This window comes from Vicia villosa, linkage group LG5 (genome assembly GCF_029867415.1).
Source record: "Vicia villosa cultivar HV-30 ecotype Madison, WI linkage group LG5, Vvil1.0, whole genome shotgun sequence".
Taxonomy (NCBI): Eukaryota; Viridiplantae; Streptophyta; class Magnoliopsida; order Fabales; family Fabaceae; genus Vicia; species Vicia villosa.
Genome location: NC_081184.1, coordinates 65,694,080 through 65,709,136, shown reverse-complemented (window position 1 = coordinate 65,709,136; position 15,057 = coordinate 65,694,080).

Genomic DNA, 15,057 nt, shown 5'->3' with positions numbered 1-15,057 from the left:
CCTCATTAGTTCAAATTGTTATTCTGATTATGAACTGAGTTAGAATTGGGCATGATAGGTTAAAAAATAATTTTTTAATTTATCCCTATAAAATATAATTTAAAATAAAAAATTAAATATGACAAAATATAAATAAAATTATATTGATATTAAATTTAAAAATATAAATAAATAGTTTAAAAAAAATATGTATATTTGTGATAAGGGTATTTTTTAACTTTATATAATATAAAAAATTAAAGCCTAATAAATTGAAATATTTAAAAATAAAATAAGTATTAAAATTTTAAAAATATGAACACTATTTTTTTATCAAATTAAATATATTTTATTGTAAGGATACATTTGTCATTTATATATTATATAGACATGTTTTTATTTTGCGTATCTAACATATATAATAAAATTCATCATGTTTTCAAAAAAATTTAAAATTATTTAATAAAAAATGCCGATGAAATTTTTTTAATTATAAATTTATTTTTACCAATTTATAAATTATAAAGTATTTTAAAAAATAATTTGAAAAAAATGTAATTGTTTTACAAGGGTAACTTTTATATATATATATATATATATATAGAGAGAGAGAGAGAGAGAGAGAGAGAGAGAGAGAGAGAGAGAGAGAGAGAGAGAGAGAGAGAGAGAGAGAGAGAGAGAGAGAGAGAGAGAGAGATAGATAGATAGATAGATAGATAGATAGATAGATAGATAGATAGATAGATAGATAGAGAGAGAGAGAGAGAGAGGGCATATCATATAAGAATGTCTTTTTTATATGAGAATGTGAGAATGAATCTGAACCGTTGGATATTAAAATAATGATGGAGATTATGTGTGAATTTTTTCTCTCTCTCCTACATCATTTATGTTATTAATGGAGGAGAGATAAAAAAAATTCACACATAATCTCCACCATTTATTTTAATATCCAACGGTTCAGATTCATTCTCACATTCTCATATAACTTATTCATTCTCACTAGATACACCCTCACATATATATATATATATATATATATATATATATATATATATATATATATATATATATATATATATATATATTTGGTATCTTGTATGAATCAAACACATAATAGGATAAGTCTTATCTTGTCTATATCAAAAACTATAATGATTACTACATTAAAATTGTATTTATGAGAGGTTATTTTGACAAAACTATAATGATTACTACATTAAAATTTGAAAATAACAATTAAATTAAAACAAAATTTTTTCACAAAAGTAACACTTTGCTTTTGAGATGCAAACAAATTATAAAAGAAGCAGCAAAGAACATTACGTGGAATTGATAGCTCCTGAGTAACTACTGTTAGAAAATTAATTTAAACCGAATGAAATCAAGGCTAGAATCGTGTACGGAACACTTTCCTTATAGTATTTCAAGCACTCCCAATTTGTCTTGGAGTTTCTACGCAGGAATACCCAGGATAATTCAGCCTTCTTGAGTTTGCGCAAGACCGACAAAAACTCGAATGTAGCGAAGAGTGCTATGGAATTATTCTATGGGATTTGCATTTTTGTGATGTGATTTTTTGAATCCATAATGAATTATTTATAGGGCACATTGGTATTGTTTCACAAGGTAGCGACCCTTGGTGAAACAATGTCTTTTACCAAAAGTCATAAAGATTTGCCTACAAACACACTTCAAAAATTGCATGGTTTCATTTTACAACTCTTCATGAAGTGTTGCCAATTTTCAAATCCACTTCTCCTGTCATTTTAGAACAAATAATATAATAATTACAACAATTCCCCACTTGTTCTAATAATGACAAGATCAATTTTAGAAAGTAGAAAGCAAAAGAGTGTTAATACAGTTAGGTATCTTTTGATTTGAACTTAACCTTAGTAAAGACAACACAAAGCCTAATCGGAACGTTAGGTAGCTATGCTTTGAACCGTTATCCCATGTGATCAGACCGACGTTACTATACATACACTCTTTAAAGGTTCTTCGCCTACATATCTCGCCTAACACTATTTATGGCCATGTGCTTTTCCTGTTTTCATGAATTTTTCATGAGAGAAACTCCAACTCTCACTTTAAGTCGGCACCATCTTTAAATTCATATATGTAAAGTTTTGTTCGTATCCATTTCTTGAGATACATATCCTCCTCGATATAGAACTTCATTAAGAGTTTTTCAAAAAAACTCAACCCTCAATTATGTAATAGTCAACATTGTCACAAAATGTTGCACTAGCTTCCAAATCAACAACTTGTTGTTACCCATTGAATCTTAGGTTAAGATGTATTAACTTCAGATTGGATTGCTATCATTGTCGGAACACTTATTCATGGAGTTTCAACCTCATGCCTCTAGAGGTTGTCTTTACTAAATCCCTGGCCAGTATTTTAGTAAATGAATAATTCAAATTATAGATCGATCATGTATATGTTAATGAAATGATTACATCTTTAATCAATTTTCTCATGAAAGAATGTCTAAGGCCTCAGTGCCCATACTTTTCATTTTACACTTATCTGAATTCTCTTGCTAAATGGCTTGACTATCACATTGTGTTAACACCTTTGAAACAATGTCTTTAGCCAATGGAACTTCCAACAGAAGCTCCTTCAACTATACAACTTCTTGAGTAGTGGAAGCGAGATCCACACACTATGGCTCCATAGTCAAGAGAGTGGTGCATGTTTGTTTCTTTCTCTTCCAAGAAATCTCATCCCTAACTAGTATAAATATCCATTTAGTTGTAAATTTATGATCTCCAACACTCGATATCCAACTCATATTGGTATATCCTTCTACTATGGCAGGAAACCTACCATAATGGAGGTCAAGATTTGGTTTTTAAAAGATAATCAAAATCCTTGTGATCAAAAATCCTTGTGATGGCCTTCCAATGCCTCACCATTTGGATTGCTAGTAAATCTACTCATTTACTAATTGAAAATGCTATGTCGGATATAGTGCATTGCACTAGAAAACCAATTTCACTTGTGTATTCTAATATGACCAAAACTCTTCCATCATCATTTTGACACTAAGATCAAATTGAATATTCACTTTCTTGAAACGTGACAGTTTGAACTTATCAAGAACTTTCTCAACAAAGTGTATTTGACTAAGTTCACAACCCCCATTATTTTCGTATTACTTTGATCCCCTAAAGAGTGTCAAATAGTCCAAGATCTTTCATCTTGAATTTGGAAGTTTTCTCAATATGTTTTTAACCCCCACTAGTTCGCTTTACTTTAATCGAAAATGGTGTCTATCATTTCAAGATCTTTTCATCTTGAATGTCGAATCTAGAAACCTCTTTGTTTCTAAAGTTCCATTCATGTCGTTGATAATGATCAACATATAATCATTATATAATCAACAAGGAGACAAGAAAATCACAATTTTCTCACAGAACTTTGTGTACAAACACTTGTCACAAGAATTAGATGAAAAAATATTTTTAGATAATCATGCATGATGATGCAAGAAGGTTTCAGATGAAGTGAGAGATGAAATTATGAGCAATTTAAAATAGTATAATATAAATTGCAATGAGTAACTTGGTTATGTTCACTTCTCTCAAATCTTCACTTGAATTTATATGTTAAACCTTCTTGGTCAACTTCATCATTGACGTGCTGTTTACCCAGAAAAATGGTAAACAAGCGCTAGTTTCCTTTTTAAAGGTTACTTTTGCGGAATCAACTAGAATATTCCAGGACTAATTGCTTTAATTTGTTTATTACGTGTATTTGGTTTGTATTAAATGCAGCAATAACTTTAAAGTAAAAGTAAACACTGAAATTAAAGGCTTTAGAATAACTGAAAGCAATAGAAAGCAGTAAATGTGCACTGAAAATGAAGTATAATGTAAAATGATTGCATAAATTACACTGGTACGCATACGTACATTCCAAAGTTGCACTCGTCACTCATTGTTGCACAGAGATTTGAGTTTACTTGTGTTTTGTAGAAAATGCGGACCTCAAACTATTCCTATGGAACTTGCTTAAATAGTAAAATAAAATAACTACTCCTAACGATCGACTGATTATCAGTCAACACGTGTCTTCGACATGCAAGATCTTCAACTGTGAGACCTCCACGCGTCTTGTGAAAACTGCCAGTAAACTGCTTGAAACTGCCTCTTAACTTCTGATGCCTTCCGACCTTAGTGCTATTCTTAAACAAAACGTCTAAGTTTTTTCTGTTTGTTCTAGTCGAACATGTATATTAACTAAGTCTAGTCGAACCTTTGTCAATGATGGTTTGTAGATAGTCGAACGTCAGCTCTGACTAAACAAGACCTTTTAGTCAGACTTTTCTCTTTAGATTCTTCAATAATCTCACCTGTTTTAGAGATTATTTACCATTATTTAATAAGTCGAAATCCTAGGGTAACAAATTGCCCCCCAAGCGACTTCTTTCGACTGACTTTAGGAAAGAGAAAGATGGCGTTTCAGTTCTTTCTTGGGTTTCGACTTTTGTTCTCTTCTGACGCCATGATTACTTTGCACATCCCTAGGTACTAATTATTACCTAAATCTTAGGTAGTGGTCCATAACTGCTCCCCACTTTCTGAAACCAGTTTCCAAAGCGTTTCTTGACATGACCTTTGATTTCACAACTTCTTTTTTCACGATTTCTGATGACGTCACTACCAGCTTATATATATGTGCAACTTCCTTCTTTTTTCTTTCTTTCTTCTCATTTCCAACTCTTTTCAAACGCTTCAGAAAGCAAAAAACCTTCTTCTCTAACCTTTTCAGCTTCTGATAACCATTTTCTTTCTTCCATACATAACAATGGCTGCTGCAACCACCAACACTACCGTTTATGCTACAGGTGCGAACACTTTAGGGTTTATCATGTCTCGTGAAGAAGAAGAACAAGGATTGGATTTTATTCCTCAACCCAACCTCACTGAAGCCAAAACCATTATTTGGCAAAACCAGATGTTAATCCCTTTTCAGATTACTGATAAATTAATGGCTTTCTCAGGGCCATTACCAGACCATCGTTATCATCCAGAGCAAACCACTGGTTTCTTTCCTTGCTTCCAAACCACCATGCCTGTAGCTTTCGACAAACCACGTCCCCTCGACTTGAAGTTTATGGACCCTTCGCTTAGGGTGTTTCGTTCGACTCCAGCTCCTGGCAACAAAGAGTACTTGGCTTGGCTTAACAAAGTTCAAGCGAAAAAACAACAAAGATGGGAGGAATTGGGCATCTTCGACGCCATACAATTATCCAGAACTGGTAATAGGGTTTGTCCCCCAATGTTACATGCTTCGATCTTCTTCTGGGAAGGTTCGACTAACGCCTTCCACCTTCCTTGTGGAATGATGACTCCCACTCTCTTCGACGTGGCTGCCATCACAGGACTTTCGCCATTGGGTGAGATCTTCGACCCAAATCTTCCCACAGAAATGAATTTTAACTTCACCAACGCTACCATCACCAAGTATATGCAAGATCATTATGATAAGTCGACAGAAGAAGTTTCTGATGAAGAGCATGTTGCTTTCCTCACCTACCGGCTCTCATACTATCTATTCTGTCCAGGATCAGTTCAGATTGCTAAAGCTTACATACCCTTGGCTATTCAGATTCATGAAGGTCGAAGGGTTTCTTTAGGTAAGCTTCTTCTTGCTTATCTTTACCATACTTTAGGCATAGCATCCCTAAGGATCAAACGCCTGCACGAAACTCCAAAACAACTCTCTCTGTCAGGACCTTATTGGCTTTTGCAACACTGGTTGAATGCCACTTTCGAGTCACAGGTTGGCTATACTGTCTCTCGATCTATTCTTGAGGTCATGTATGATAGGAGAGTCGAAGGTGTCAAACTTATCAAGTATGTGAAGTTATTTTCTGAATGCAAAACATTCATTGCTTCCATGGCTCCTTTCTCCAACAGATGTTTTGGGCCGACTTGGTTTAAGGCTGTTTTCCCTAGGAATACTCCAACCCTTCGAGCTCAACTCAATGCTACCCCAACGCTTCTCTCTCACCGTATTGAGTCGATAGGCAAGTGCTATGGGTTTGTAAGTTATCAACCAAATTTGGTCTCTCGACAATTTGGTTTGAGCCAGATGCTACCCAAAAGCCTATATTCTCATGACAATGACATTTGCTACTCCGGTCGACCGTTCACAGCTCGTCAACATCTCGACTGTCTAAAATTTCACAACAAACAATCTTTGGAACACCCAACGTTTACCTTCCAAAACTCCTACTTCACCACTAAAGAATTCAGTGAGTGGTGGTCTGAATATTACCAGCTTTTTGATGGAGATTCTTTTATCAAGAAACTGAACACTGTGTTCGACAAGTTGGAGGACCAACTTACCATAAGTAAGTATCTTATACCTGCTTTCGTTTTCTTTTATTACTGATAGCAATATTCTAATATCAGTTTTAGATCTTTCAGGGCCTGATCTCACAAATCAAATCAAAGCTCCTGCTCCTAAACCGGGTCGAAAGCGCCCTAGCACGTCGAACAACACCACCACCAAGAAAAACAAAACTGTGAGAAAGGTACTTAACTTGATCTTTAATCTTGTCAAATCTACCTTAACCTTCATTAATTGTTATTCTTCTTTTTCAGTTGATAGTTCCTACTGAATCAGACGAAACTACATCCCCACCAAATCAGGAAAGTGAGATCTTTTCACGACCCCCGCTTCCGACTCCACCAAAAAGACGAAAAGTTGTAAAGAACATTCCCAAAGTGGTTGTCAAGCCTCAAACAGCTCCAACAATTTCTTCGTCTCAAACTCTTCCTGAGGTAACTTAACATTCTCTTCCAATATATCTTTCTTTCAACATCTCTATTTTCTAACGCTTTTCTTGAATAAAATGCACCAACCGTCGACCACACTCAGGAGAAAGTTGTCGAGGTTGCTGAAAAGATTGCTGAAGCTACTCCTGACTCCAACCCTTTTAGCCCTCAAAGGACTGGCGCTTTTGGAAGTAACACTGATTCGGCTAACACTCCAGGTCGAAGTCGAACAGATCCTCAGCACAAACCCATCATCGAACAAACACCTGCCACAAAAAATGCTGAAGATATCCCTCGACCAGAACATAATGTAGCTTCTCAGTCAAGACAACATCCTATTGCTAACGATACTAACTCCAATAGTTCTCTTAGTCAGGAGGAAATTCTGGACTTGAAGAAGACTAATCCTTTAGAAGCTCTCTTTCGACTTCAAAAGCTGCGACCAAGTTCGTTTGAGATTCCTGCTCAATCGACCAATCCTGATGCTGAGATTGATGCTTCTCTTGTCGAAGCTATATGCCAGCTAAGAGCCCATCTGAACGAACCTGAGTTTCTCGCTGTTCTTGAGATTTCTGAACATCTTGGTGGAGAAATTCGTAAAATCCTCAACTTACTAATCAAAGCTTCTCTTCAAGCAGTTGTTGCTCAATTCTTCTTTGATTTTGAGGCGTACTTCGACCAACTCTGGAGGGACCTTATGACGAAGAAGAACATTACTCGTCAGGCAAAGAACAAAGAGCGTGAAATGGAGAGGGAATGGGATGCCAGTGCAGCTTCGACCAAAAAGGTTGAAGAATTTCAGGAGAAAACTTTAAAGTTTTCTGATAAGAAGGGAGAGATCGAAAACAAGATTGCTGATTACAAGGCTCAAATTGAAGACCTCAACAAGAAGATTCAAGATCTTGAACAAGAGAAAATCAGTTTGGCATAAACTGAAGAGGTCCCTTCGCCGAAATTGTTAACCAAGAAGTCTTGAAAGGACTTGGTCATGGTGAAAATGCCCTCAAGTTGGAAAGCAGCGTTCGACAACTTAAACAAAATTTGTCTCGACTTGATTCTAAGATTGAATTTGAATCAGCCAAGTTAACCTATTTTAGGAATAACTTTCCAACTTTGTAATTTTGTTTTCGACCTAGCTGGCTATCCTTTTTGTAATGACTATCAACATGCTCTATAAGAACCTTTTGTAATGATTGGCCAAATTTTTAGCAATTTTAATATAATCTTTTAGTTTTATTCTCTTATGCGAATTTCTTTAAGTATAGGTTTATATTTTTTCAAATATTTACCATTTATCCTTAAAATTCGACTGTCTGAATTTAGTTCTTCAATTTCATAGGCATTGTTTGAAAACACTTGCAAAATTTTAAACGGTCCTTCCCAACTTGGGGACCATTTACCCAATAACTTATTCCTTTGATCCATGGGTAAAATAACTTACCATACATATTTACCTACCATGAATGTTTTCTCTTTGACTTTCTTGTTGTAAGCCTTCGCCATTTTTTCCTTTTGTCTTATTAACCTATCCAACGCTATTAGTCGTTCTTCGTCTAATTCTACTAATTCATCTAACATCATATTCCAGTATTCGTCAGACGAAAGACTGTTTTGTCGTTGAATTCTTGTTGACTGTAGATGAATTTCTGCAGGCAATACAGCATCATGCCCAAAAGTCAAACGAAATGGGGTAGTATTTATTGCTTCCTTTGGTGACGTTCGACAAGCCCAAAGGATTTGGTCGAGCGTTTGATGCCAATTTCTTGGTTTTTTTCCCACATGCTTTTTTATCAAATTTATAATAACTTTGTTAGCAGCTTCGACCTGACCATTAGCCTGAGCGTAATATGGAGTGGATGTTAGCAATTTAAATCCTGTCTCTACTGCAAAAGCTTGCATCTTTCGACCAACAAACACTGATCCTTTATCAGTAGTAATAGTTTCTGGAATCCCATATCTGTAAATAATGTATTTTTGTATGAAACTAATTACTGCTTCTTGATCAGCATTAACTAGTGGAATTGCTTCTATCCATTTAGTAAAATAATCTATTCCCACTAAAATGAATCTTTGTTGCTTAGAAGATGCAGGTTTGATTTCTCCTATTAAATCCAAAGCCCATCCTCTAAAAGGCCAAGGTTTGACAATGGCATGCAATCCACTGGCTGGAACATGTTGAATGCCTGAAAATTTCTGGCACTCTTGGCATCCTCTTGCATATTCAATACAGTCTTTTAGCATTGTCGGCCAATATAAACCTTGTCTAAACAACAACCATTTTATCTTATGGCCTGACTGATGAGCTCCACAAACACCACTATGAACCTCTGACACAGCCAAATATGCTTCAGCTTCACTTAAACATTTCAACAATACACCTTCAGTTGTTTTCTTGTATAAATCATTTCCTAATATCACATGGTTTAGAGCTCCGTATTTAATCTTTCGATCAGTTCCTCTGACTGGATTATTTAGGTACTGGACCAATGGGTTTCTCCAATCAGCATCAGTCATATTGTCGATGGCAAAAATTTCTAAGGCATACAAATCTTTACTTTCAACTTTATCACCTACCCCCTCGAATTTTGACGTCGACAATTGACCTAACTTGTCTAACATTTCATGGGTTTCTTTATTTTTGATCTCGACCATATCTTCTAACTTGTTTTTAGAAACTCTATACCAAGAAGCAATCTGTGCCAATTCATTGGCAATGTAATTATTAGATCTTGGTACATGCAAGATCTCAACATGTTCGAATTTTTCTAACAAGCGTATCACAATTGCATAATCCATTATTAAATTTTTCTTGATGCATTTATACTCTTTTTTAATTTGTTGAATTACTAGCTCGGAATCACCTCGAATCTCAACTCGTGTTGCCCCTAAGTCTATTAGGGCCTTCAAACCAGTTATCAAGGCTTCGTATTCGACCTCATTATTAGAGCATACTTCTTTCATTTTATAATGAAACTTTGTTGGAAGTCCTTTAGGAGAAATAATCAAGACTCCAATGCCTGATCCATTTTTGTGACTAGAACCGTCAAAATACAACTTCCAATTAGTTTGTTCGACGAGATTTGCAGAGAGCTCGACTAACCCATGTTCGACTATAAAATCAGCCACAACTTGTCCTTTCATAGCTTTTAAAGGAACATATATTAAAGAAAATTCAGTTAGAGCTAAGGCCCATTTACCAATTCGACTATGCAAAATTGGTTTAGACAACATATGTTTAATAACATCAATATGAGAGGACACATACACATCAACAGGCTTTATATATTGCTTAAGTTTATTACATGAGAAGTACAAGCATAAACATAACTTTTCAATATCATTATACCTAGTTTCAGCTTCTACTAAGGTTCGACTTAGATAATATATAGCTCTTTCGACGCCATTATCAACTTCTTGGGCTAACATACTCCCAATTGTCGAACCTGATGCAGCTATGTACAATTTCATACTTTTTGTCCTATTGGGGGGTAATAAAATAGGAGGCTTAGTTAGATAAGCTTTTATTTGGTCGAATGCCTGTTGATGTTCCTGCTCCCATTTGAACTGATCTTGATTCTTGAGCTTTACAAGTGGTGAAAAGATCTTCGTTTTGCCACTTAGATTTGAGATAAATCTCCTCAAGAAATTAATCTTCCCCAACAATGACTGGAGTTGTTTCTTTGTTTCTGGCGCCTTTAGCTCCAAGATTGCTTTCGTCTTGTTTTGGTTTATTTCAATACCTTTCTTGTGAACCACGAAGCCCAGGAAATCCTCTGCATGTACACCAAAAGCACATTTTAAAGAATTCATTTTGAGTCCATATTTTCTCATTCGTTCAAAAGACTGTCGAAGATGGTCTAAGTGACCATTTTCAGAATTAGATTTTATTACAATATCATCGATATAGACCTGCATAAACTTGTCAATAAAATCATGAAACATGGAATTCATAGCTCGTTGGTATGTAGCTCCAGCATTTTTTAAACCAAAGGGCATTACTACCCATTCATAAGTTCCTAAAGCACCTGGGCATCGAAACGTCGTCTTAGCCACATCTTCGTCAGCTATAAAAATTTGGTTATATCCTGAATATCCATCTAATAAACTGAGATATTCAAATCCGGCTGCGGAGTCGACTAACATTTCAGCAACCGGCATGGGATATTCATCTTTAGGGGTAGCCTTATTTAAATCTCTGAAATCTATGCATATACGAAGGCTACCATTTTTCTTTATTACAGGCACTATATTAGCTAACCATTCGACATACCTCGCAGTTCGAATAAACTTGCTTCTCAGCAATCTTTCAATTTCTACTTTGATTTTTTCCATAACCTCTGGCGCAAATCTTCTAGGAAGCTGCTTGATAGGTTTCTTACCTGGGTTTAATGGCAGTCGATGCTCCACCACATGTCGACCCAAACCAGGCATTTCATGATAATCCCAAGCAAAACAATCTTTGTATTCTTTTAGGAGTCGAATCAACTTGGTTTTTAAATCACTCGCAAGCTTCGTGCTTACATATGTAGGCCTTTTAATGATTCCATCACCCAAATCAATTTCTTCCAGGGGATCCTGAGCTTGCATTCTTTTGACTGACCCTAGTGGATCCATTTCGAAACCTAAAGGTTCATCATCGTATATTCCATCAAAACGTTCGACCTGGTGATCAACTTCTTGATTGTTTTTATTTTTTACCATCATGGCCTCAATAGCCATATTTTTCTCTAGTTCGGCTTCTAAAGCCGTTCTTTTTTTGTTTTCGGCCAAATAAGCCGTTATTCGAGCCAGGTATTCTGACTCAGTGGTCATCATCTTTGGCTGTTGTCCTCTGCTCTGGAGGACTTTGTAACACCCGTATAATTTTAATTTTTAATTTAATTTGAATATTAGATTAATAATTATTATTATTATGGATTTTATGAAAATAAGAGGAAAATGATGGTTAATGGCATTTGGGCCATGTGTGAGATTAGTAAGAAGAGGGGGGGGTGGTGCAGTAAAGCCCTTACTAATTTAATATTATTTTTCATAAAATAATCAGAATTGGGAATTGGGGAAAGAAAGAACGTGAAAGACTAGAAGTGGGAACAAGGAACGTGAAGGAGAACTGTAGAGGGAGAGACCAAGAACCAAGATTTTATCTGAGGTAAGGGGAGACTCTCCGTTTAATCTCTTTTATCGTATTATAAGTGATAGTATGGATTAGGAATATGATTTGATCCATTGATTCTATATTCTGAATATTCATTTGTGTTCATCATTAAAATTGAACTGTTAATCCCTAATAACTGATAGATTTAGGGTATGATGAATAGAATTGGTAGGGAATCATATACTATGGTTATGGATGAATTCGTATGCTGTTTATATGTGCTTTTCTCTGGGTTTTGGACTCAAAATCGTGGACTGGTATGAGTAAAGACGAATGGGTTTTGGACTGTTACGAATTCTGCAGGTTCTGGGCATTTTCTGGTGTTTCGCGTATGAAACAGTGCCATACGCGTATGGGATGAGGTCATACGCGTATGGGGGACACTCCTAATGGGCTATACGCGTATGATACGCAGTTGCCCTGTCCCAAATACCACGTTCTGGTGTTTTGCGTATGAGAGCGTATGAGGATGCTCATACGCGTATGGGAATTTGGAAAGAGGAAAATTATTCTGGTGATACGCGTATGGCTATACTGATACACGTATGAGGTTGATTGTAGGTAAAATTTGGTTCTGTTGAGATGCGTATGATACGCGTATGAGGCAAGGGGATACGCGTATGGACGCGTATGGACCCTATGATACGCGTATGGCTTCCTGTATGTGAAATTTTTGTTTTGTGATTTTTCTGGAAAGTTCGATGATGTGTAACTTTCGATTTGTAGGCCTGTTTGTATGCTGTTTTAGACTGTGTAAACCTTGTGATGTGATTCTGTGGTTTACTGATGATTGATTGTATTGAATGATGAATGTATATATGAACATGCTTAGTATTGATGATGATGATGATGATGATGAAATGAGTATAGATGATGCTACTCATAGAATGGTGATGATGAAAGTATGTTATATATATGTTGCATGCATTCATAAACATGGGCTGAATCCTATATGATGAGAGGATTCAGCGAGGGGCAGAATTCCCATTGTGTGGAATTTGTGCTGGCAGGGCCGTATCTGGATGATGATAGATCGGTCGGTGGATGACTTCCACTGGTGATGATTGGTACCACATGCATAGTGTCAGTCTTATACATGTGCATGATTTGTTTATAGCATGATGATAGATGTTACATGTTGACTGTTTGTTTATCTGTGGATGTATGAATGATTGATTTGTCTGAGTATGAAACAATTGGGTGAATGATATAACTATGATATGTTATTATTTATGATGCAATAACATTGGTTAATTGTGATGAGACTCACCCATACTTGTTGTCATTTTCAGATTGAGGATAGCGGCGTGACTTGGTGAGGATTAGCTCATAAGTCGGTTTTAGTATTGTGTCGGTGTCATGCTCTGGTAGATGTAACACTGGGAACGCTTTGTTTTGTTTTAGAGTTTTGTTTATAACTCTATTTATTTATGATGTTTGAAGTCTGATACGTTGTTGATGAATGTTGACTTGATGAAGTATTTCCGCTGTGTAAAACATGAATTGATTAATGAGTTATGATCTCAGGTGTTTTCAGTGAATGCATGATATGTACCGACGTGTGTTTTATTACTTATGAAATTGTGATGCCTCTCTACATGTTACTCTGATTTAATATACTGTTATTTGCCGCGGGTTATTAGAGGGGTGTTACAGACTTTCTTGATTCATTGGTTCATTGGGATCTTTTTTATTCCAAATGAAACCATAATTTGGGTCTAAGTTCAGATACTTAGACACACTTTCATCAGAGGAATACACCTCTTCTGCTTTGTAGCAAGGAGCTACATTTGCCAAATGCTGGTCGAAGTGTCTGCGACCACTTTCAGTTTTGTAATAACTTTGGTCAGCTTCAATATTCTCCACTATACCGCCTGATCTCCAAATGGCCACACGCTGATGTAACGTCGAAGGAACTTCCCCTATGCCATGGATCCATTCTCGACCCAACAGCAGTTTAAAATTTGCCTCAGATGCAATTACCATAAAGATGGTTGACCTGACAGTCGAACCAACAGACAATTTTACTTGAATTACTCCAAGTATTCCACTTGTCTTGCCCTCATAATTAGACAGCACCATATTGTGGGGCCTTAAATCTTTGTCAGATTTACCCACTTTCTGAAGTGAGGAATAGGGCATTAAGTTTACAGCAGCCCCACCATCGACAAATACTTTGTTTATTGGAACCCCATCCACTTTCGCCCTTATGAATAAAGGCTTCAAATGATTCATCATTCCTCGACCTGGCTTCTCAAACACAGCCTTTTGTTCTTCCACTACTCCTTTTCCCATTACATAATAACAGACAGGCGTTTCTTCAACATTCTCGTCAGGAAGAAAATCATCTTCATTCTCAGATACCTCAGATACTTTGTCGAACTCTGTTGGAAGTACAGAGACAATTCCGCAGTCGATTAACAACTCATCTGACTCTATGTCAAAGTTGTCGTCGACCTCTTCGTCCGACAATGGAGAATATTCAGGCTCTTTTTCTGTATTGAGGATCAGAGCATCATCATCAACTAGTTCTTTAATCAGTTTCTTTCCTAGGATCATTCCTGCAACCCGTCTTTCATTTGCTATTTTAGCTTGCTCTTCAGTCAACTTCCTGTGAAAAGGCTTTGGCTGATAGTGAGAAAATCCTGCCTGCACCATTTTCGAACTTTCCTGTCCATTCTTATGGCTTCTTTGGTAACGACTCCACTACGTTCGAGTCATGGGGTTCTTTCCTTTGTAGTTTGGAGATATGTAATATTTTCTTTTAGATCCACTATCAGTCCAAGAGCCTTCAGCATTTGTTCCAGCACCTTGGATCTGCCATTATGGATGTTTACCTCTGAAGTTAATGGGTTTTACCCATTTGTCTTCAGGGACATCCGTCTTAGGACGGAAAGTCTTTGGTTTTTCAAACCTCTTCCTGTATTCTCCAGCCCTTCGACCACTGTTTTCTCCTGTATACATGAACTGACGATTCTTGCCTCGACGAGGGTCGAACCTCACTTTGTTTGCAGCATCAACATTGAAAACAACATCGCATCTTGGACATAGTCCAACTTGAGAGTTATTGTTGTGACACCTCTCAAGGAATTTCAGAAGGCTTTCTCTTGGTTCAGGATAAACCAT